The sequence below is a fragment of the Lytechinus variegatus genome, chromosome 5 (assembly GCF_018143015.1).
Source record: "Lytechinus variegatus isolate NC3 chromosome 5, Lvar_3.0, whole genome shotgun sequence".
Classification (NCBI taxonomy): domain Eukaryota; kingdom Metazoa; phylum Echinodermata; class Echinoidea; order Temnopleuroida; family Toxopneustidae; genus Lytechinus; species Lytechinus variegatus.
This window is the reverse complement of record NC_054744.1, coordinates 22,533,983-22,542,271: the sequence shown is the minus strand read 5'-3', so window position 1 is coordinate 22,542,271 and position 8,289 is coordinate 22,533,983.

Here is an 8,289-nt window from a genome sequence, read left to right as displayed (position 1 = left end):
TCAGTGTTAGATGGACAATCATATGCATACACTTAAGGCCCGTGCAGCCTGTAACATCTCACGTGTATTTTTTTATTATTATTTCAGCCTCCTATTCCTTTACACCTCCATACTCACATTATAACAAAAAATTGCACCAATAATTCCAATGTATTTGGTAATGACTCATTTAATGGAACCCATAAATGTACATGTTTATATGTATTTTAGACAATCCTTATTGTATCCCCATAAATGAATGCAATGTACGAGCAGATATACTTAGCAACATGGAGGTATAAAAATGCACTATTTCTGATCATAACTGGGTGCTAGAGGACCCAAGGCAATGTCCTTCATTATTTGCAAATGAATTATAAGAAAACAATAAAGCAATGTGTACTGTATGCATAATTGAAAAATTTGTCTTTTCTTTTGCAGTTAATGAGCATTATATTAATATGGAGAGAGAATGAGGAAGAAATATGAGATAAAGAGAGAGAGAGAGAGTAGGAAATATCAATATACATATTGTAGAGAAAGAGGGGATGGGGTGAGAGAGAGGGGAGATGAAACTGGATGGATAGATGGATCAGTTACTTACCTGCTTACCGCCTGCTTGGCCCAATTCTCCCACTTTACTGCATCTCCTGGTGATTGAAATGTGGATATTAGTGAAAATTAAGTATTTTTGACAAGTTGTAGTAGGTATTTCATCGACTTACTGAAAACTGAGATTTTCCCCTATTTTGGATTATAGGCATCACAGGCCTAATTCATTCCCCATAGACTCGTGTGTTGAATTGGCACTTTAAAAAATTCATAAAAAATAAGGATGAAATTCGGGGGTCGAATGTTTACTACCAGTGGATAGGATATATATCTGGCAATCCATATCTGACCAGAAAAGGGTCCGTCGATCGGCTCATTTTAAAAATAAATAGACGTGTTTGAAGACATCGTCGGGGGAGCAGATTCATCACCTCAAACAGCAAAATAACCCTAATCCTTCCGCCAGTCAAAATATAGTCCAAAATTGGTGATATTTCTTCCCAATTTGGGAAAAGGAAGTTCAGTAATAACCAAAAATAGAATCAGTGTTAGATGAACAATCATATGCATACACTTTGTCAATCAGCCATATCAAAATAAAAAAAAATAGCAATGGGTTGGCTAGAATGAATATCTCTTGCTTTCCGAGTGTTAATAGGCCCGTGCAGCCTAAAGTAATTGCTGCTTGTTTTTTAACCTTACTGGACATCCCACATTTGGTAAAGTACTGCCCCAAATTGGTTGGACACATAATTAACCTCGTGGTTGTAAAAAAAATTAACCAATATTTAGTACAGTGTAGTAGTAGTACTACTATAGGAATGAATGGGAGATTGGACTGCATGAGACGAATGGAAAAAAAGAAAATTAATTGATTAATTTTCTTTACATTATCTTCAGTTTTAATCATGTTTAAATCTTGATTTTAGTATATGCATGGACAGTTTGTATTGTATGAGCATGATGAAAAATCAGAAAAAATGTTTCCATTGTAAAGAAATTGTCTATTTTTACCTTGTTCAACATGAATCAAGTCTGTGTAATGATTTTGACATCTTTTTATATTCAGACAATATTAACACAAACTACTGAACATTTCCATCATGTCCATAAAGGTCGTACTGACAGTTATAAGATATAAGTGATTATAATTTCCACTTTTTAAAACTGTAATGATAAAAAAGTTGAATTCAGGGACAAGTAATTCATTAATGAAATGTCACGTGTTGTTTTGTTAAATTATTCCAGTTCCAATTCTCCTTTTTTTAAAAAAACGTGACCGATATTTTTTAGTTAAACCTGCTGTATTGTGCTTTATGTAAAATATATTTTTTTTGACTGGATGTAACTAACAGTTAAGTATTATGTAAGTGATTTTTTTCTTTTACAAAAGGGACCCCCCCCCAAAAAAAAGGGGGGAAAATAAATAGAAAATAAAATACACAATGGAGAGCACAATAGGGCTTGTCCCCTCCTCCGCCCGCCCCCCTCCCCAAGGGTAAAGTCTACAAATTAGATCACGATAATAATATTGATTGTTCTAAAATGTGTGTGTGAGGGAGGGTGTGTGCGTGTGCATTGGGGAGTCCTGATATATTCGCTCGCTCGCAAAATATATATTCTGTATATTTACAATGGAGATGTCAATGGTCATGATGCGTCGCACACCTCATCAAGGCAAGGCAAAAGGAAACTATTCAGATATAAGATAAGATGGCGCTCTTTGCCCTGGTATTCAGGGGGGCGTTTCATCAATATTTTTGTCCGACAAGTTGTCAGATCTGACAACTTTCCTGGATTCTGATTGAATTGAATGCTACTCAAATACTCACCAGCTTTCGAAATAATTTTTTTTTTGCTTGCTTGCTTGTAAAATTTACATCAACGACCCCAGTTAAAAAATCGTTCCCAGGGCCCTGATTATGAAAGGGTCTTTATCACGAATATGATGTTGTGTAGATCAACAATCCAAACAATTTATTGAGTAACATAGGCTTCACCGAATGAAAAAAAAATGGAGATGTCAAATTCAGTGGATGCAGCAAGATTCAGCACCGATGAACAAAATATTAGTCGTTGATACGAATTACAAATGACTACACTTTATCAAGTGGATTTCAGCACAGTGAAGTTTGCATAATGGTGAATACAAAATAATGTTCAAGTTTCATCATTACCATTATATTGTTGAAGATGGCGCTCTTTGCCCTGGTATTCAGGGGGCGTTTCATCAATATTTTTCGTCCGACAAGTTGTCAGATCTGACAACTTTCCTGGATTCTGATTGGTTGAAAAGCACTGTTACCATAGTAACTGTCGGATAAAACGTCTGACAAGTCTTTCATGAAACGCTCCCTCGGAGTGTTCTGCCAGCAAACGCGCTGGTCTGTGACTGTTACCGTTGCAACTGTCTCTGCTGACAACTTTCAGGAAACACACCTAGGACGGCGAGTGCAAGAAGTATAGACATTCGGTAGATAACAGTGGCTGCCGAACCATCTTATTTCTACCCTACCATCCGTTGTTGTGGCATGGTCCCCCCCCCCCCCTTCCCCCTCTGCTTACAAACAGATCCCCGGCTGAACCAAAGCCGATCACATGTAAACACGGTAGTAGTGAACTACATGCAAGTCGTTCGCGACCAAAATTGATCCCATGAAGTGATAATGGAACGAAGTGATATGACTTGTCAAACCAAATTTCTCTCTCTTTTGGGGGTGGGGGACAGATGATAATAATCATATTGGTGTGCGTTATTTCAGGAAATATCAGAAATATTCCACTCGTTATGGCCAAGATGTACAAGTCAAGTATTTTCCCGAACTCTGGAATATTTCTTGTATTCCATTCTGAGCCATCCAATATAATATAATTATTATTTAGATGTAGGGTATAAGAGGCACAGATATCTATTTTACGTCTGACGAGGTTGTTTCAAAGAAACAAAATATTAAAACTGATTTTAACGTGCATGCCTATGAAAACCATCCAATATTGGAAATATTGGACGAAATGAATATCTTTAATTTAATTTTATTTATTTTTGCATTCACATCAATATCAGAATTACAAAATCCATATATACAATATTTACAAAGGTAATACATGATTATAACAAAATGATAATAGTCGCATAGTATAAATATTGAAAATAAATATTAACAAAAAAGATGTGTGATACATTTTTTTCAAAACAAGATTATAAATGAATGCAGGAGATCGCCATCGTGAGCAAATAGGCTTGATGATGATGGAGGCCTCATAAAAGGTACGTAATAGTTCTTCATTGATCGAGTGGGTGTTGTGCAGTTGTAGGTGCAGGTGCGGCAGAGAGCAGTTGAGATATTAAGTTTAAGAGGGGCTGCGTAAGATGTAATAATGTTACGTTTAATATTAGCTTTCAAGGAGTAGATTATTGAATATGATTTGATATTGTCTGGAAGATTGTTCCAAATATCGGGACCGTAATGTCGAATGGATTTGTGGTTTATCAATAATTTGGGGTTAGTGAGGTGGAGGTTTCCAGATATGCGGGTTGGGTAGGAATGGACAGACCTGTTGAATCTAAACATATTATTAAAAGACTGAGGAAGTTGATTATTAAAATACTTAAACATAAATATAGCAATTTGAATCCTATTAATATCAAAGATTTTTTATGTTTTGAGTTTGTGAAACAATGGGTCAGTATGAGCCAAGTAATGTGAGCCTATACACATACGGATAGCTCTTTTTTGGAGTTTAAATATAGAGTTTAGTTTACAAGAGCCACAGTTTGCCCAAACGATATTGCAGTATGATATATATGGAAGAACTAACGAATTGTATGATAAGAGTAAAGTTTTATGAGGAAGAAGGAATTTTAACTTTGAAATGATTCCAATACTTTTTGAAACGCACATTGCAACGTGGTGTATGTGTTGGTTCCAAGACAGAAATTCATCCATAATTACACCCAAAAATTTTGAATTGGTTTTCTGTTCTAAAGGCGTACCGTCAATGTTAATGTAAATCGGTGTGTTGATATTATGAGATTGATGTCTGAAATACATAAAATGTGTCTTTTTTGTATTTAAAGAAAGTTTGTTGGCCTTATACCAGTTAGACACCTATATTTGTATCGTCAGCAAATAAGACAAATGACAAAATAGAGGAGGTTTTTATAATATCATTAATATAGAGTAAAAATAAAAGAGGACCTAAAATCGAACCCTGGGAACACCACATTTAACTAAAAGAGAATCAGAGTCATTATTATTAAAAGTGACATATTGCCTTCGATTATTCAAGTAATCTTTGAACCATAAGAGAGATTGGCCTCGTATTCCATAATGATTGAGTTTGGAGAGTAAAATATCGTTGTTAAGAGTATCAAATGCTTTATTTAAATCACAAAAAATAATTACGTGTTCTTTATTTGCTATGGCATTACTTATTTTGTCATAAATTTGAAGTAAAGCCGAGTCTGTTGAATATTTTTTCCTAAAACCATATTGATTCGAATTTAGAATATTAAGTTTGTTGATAACTTTGTGAGGATTGTCTTTCTTAAAAATTGGATTGACTTTAGCTATCTTAAATCAATCTGGGAAAATGCCTTGAGATAAGGAATTATTAAATATGTGAGCCAAGGGGCTAGCAAGAGGGTGAATTATTTTCTTAAGTAAAAACATACTGATGCCATCAGACCCAATGTTGACAATGTCAGAAGGGTTTGTTGGGGTTAGAAAACGAGACTCCTGATTTGGATCCGACAGATAATTTGTAAAAGGTGCATTGGGAGTATTTATTTTATTTGCTAATTCGGGTCCGATATTCGTAAAAAAAGAATTGAATGAGTTTGCATAAAGACTGGGATGAAGTATTTTAGATCCATTAAGAGTAATGTTATCATTAAGTGGGGGGGGGTTTGTACCCAAGACTTTTTTAATAATTTTCCAAGTTATATTTGTATTTCCACTGGCATTAATAGTATAGTGCAATTTTCGGGATATTCGAATCAATTTAGTTAGTTTCTTACGATATGTTTTATATGTTTTTAAGGAATTATCAGTTGGATTGCACAAAAGGGACTTATACTGTTATAGAGTCGATTGCGTGTCTGTGTTGACTTTAGTAGACCTTTTGTTATCCAAGGATTTTGGGGTTTATTACGTTGGGTTTTAGCTTTACCTAAAGGGATATTTTTTCATAATAATGTTTTAATTTATTATTAAAGTGATTGTAAGCAATATTGGGATTTACTTCATCGTAAACGTCTTCCCAATCTTCTCAAAATAAATCTTGCTCTGATAGTTCTATATTTTGTTTAGATTCTTTACGATAAAAATATTCTTTTTTGGATTTTGGGTAAGATAGTTTACATTTACAAGTTAAAAATATAGGTAGGTGGTCCGAAACTTGAGAACAGAGGATCCCTCCGATAGCTTTGCTATTATGGATGTTCGAAAAAATGTTATCAATCTGAGTTGATGAATTTAAATTAATTCTGGTGGGTTTATTAATGATAGAACGGAAGCCAAATGAGTACATCAAATTTATGAAATTAGTTGCATTATTATTATCGGTTGAGGGCAAGAAGTTAATATTAAAATCACCGAGTAGAAAAATATGTCTGTTTTCATCCCCTATTTCATAAAGAAATTGTTCTACCTAGAAATTCATTACGAAAGAGGTCTGTATTTGAATAAGGGGGTCTATAAACCAATCATATGATAATGTTATTGGAACTATTTTTTTCGATCTCTATGAACAAAGACTCTGCATGAGATAATTTTGCATCAGAACGAACTGTGAATTTAAGATTATGTGAAATATAAAAGGCAACACCACCACCTCTTCTTTCTTTACGGTCTGTCCTTATTACATTATAATTAGGTAGATCAAAAATATCTGGGGAATTTTCATGTAACCATGTTTCGGTTAAGCCAATTACGGAAAAGGGAAAGTTGTTTGATGAGTGTAAGAGGTTAACTGAATATTCAAAGTTCTTATTTATACTTCGTATGTTTGCATGAAAAAGTGAAATATTGTCTGAAGCATTATTAAATTTGTTTTTGAATTCTTAGGGAGTGTAATATTTGCTATCTTGCGAATTCTCAATAATAATGTCCGGGGTAAAGGTATGTGACTCAGACAGGGTGGCGTGAAAATGTAAAGTACCGGAGGTTTGGAGAGAGGTCAACTACAAGTGTGCAAGTGGAGCAGGTGATTGTGTGTGCGTGAAGGTGTGTTCATGTTTGAAAGTGGTGCTCGTGTATCAGCAATTGGAACATAATATACAAGTACAAAATGAATAAGACCCATCTTGGTCAATGATGAATAGGCAGAAGAGCAAAGCCCGACCACCAAAAAAATACAATAAAACAATTTCAGCAGCAATACTTAGAATTTACAAAGGGGGAATCGAGACAAGACATAATTAACAGAGCCTAAATTCAGCTATATTTTTCAGTCTTCTTGTAAATTTGATTCAGATCCCTCTTTCTTACTTTGTTATCTTTTATATATGTGTTGTAAATACGTTTTTTTTCTTACCTTTTCACATTTTGTAAACGTCTTTATCGTAAGTCGATTAGTTTTTCTTTTCCTGTGTTATATTTACATGTATATCTATATAAGAGAGAAAAAATAGATCGTAGCTTGGTATGCAAGGGATTTTCAGTCAGTGCATTACAGTTAAAGTCCCCTGTTAATATCAAGTTATGTGATATACTGTACACTTTTTCAACATTATTCTCAAAATTATTAAAGAAATCAACATTTGAACTTGGTGAACGATAAACAATGCCCACGAGCCAAGGTCTAGAATTTGATAATTTAATCTCAATCCACATTATCTCAAGATTATCACACTCAAGATCTTTTCTTCGAACATAGGATATAGATGATTTTATGTAGCACCCGACACCACCACCTTGATCGTTCCTATCTTTTCTTTCCAAGGAGTAGCCCTGTATTGATAAATTCAAACTTACATTTACATCCAACCAAGTTTCTGACATAGAAAATAAATCAATGGAGTTTAAAGATAAATAATGTGATATCTGATCTACTTTATTCCTCAAACTTCGAACATTAAATGTGAAATCGTAAGTCCCTTGTTTAGAATTCCTTTAGATATATTACAGTGACCTGGCTTCAACCGAGTTACTAGACTTGGAAACAAGTGGAGTTTGAGTATAATTAGAATGAATCTGAGAATCACTTGTGTCATGAAAAGGAAAGTCTTTAAGTGTACATTTGCTGCAGGTCCAATCGACATCACTCTCTAAATCAACAATGAAAATTCCACATTTTACATGACACCAATTCTTACATCGTATGCGCAGGTTCTTCTTCTCCACTGAAGCATTGCATATCAAGCAAGGATATTTGATGTTTACACGAGCAGACATGGAAAGTATATATGACGTATAGTTGCAGAGTCATGCGGGAATCATTTGTCTACACATTTGTAAGAGATGTTGAGCAAAGTGCATGCCTGACATACTTTCTGCTGGCGGTTTTAATCTTGTTTTAAGGGATTTTATTTGCTGTTTCTCCAACTCATTTGAAACCTCCTTGCCCAAACCAGACATCAAGCAATCACCGAACATTACAGTTCAAATTATCAATGTAGATCGAACCTTCCGTATAAAACCATTATACCCTCGACTTTACAAATCAACGTTTGTGTACTCATCGCTCTAGGTAAGAAAAATGGTGACTTTTATTTCATATTTCATCTGATATTTCGGATATATATCAGAGTATCAA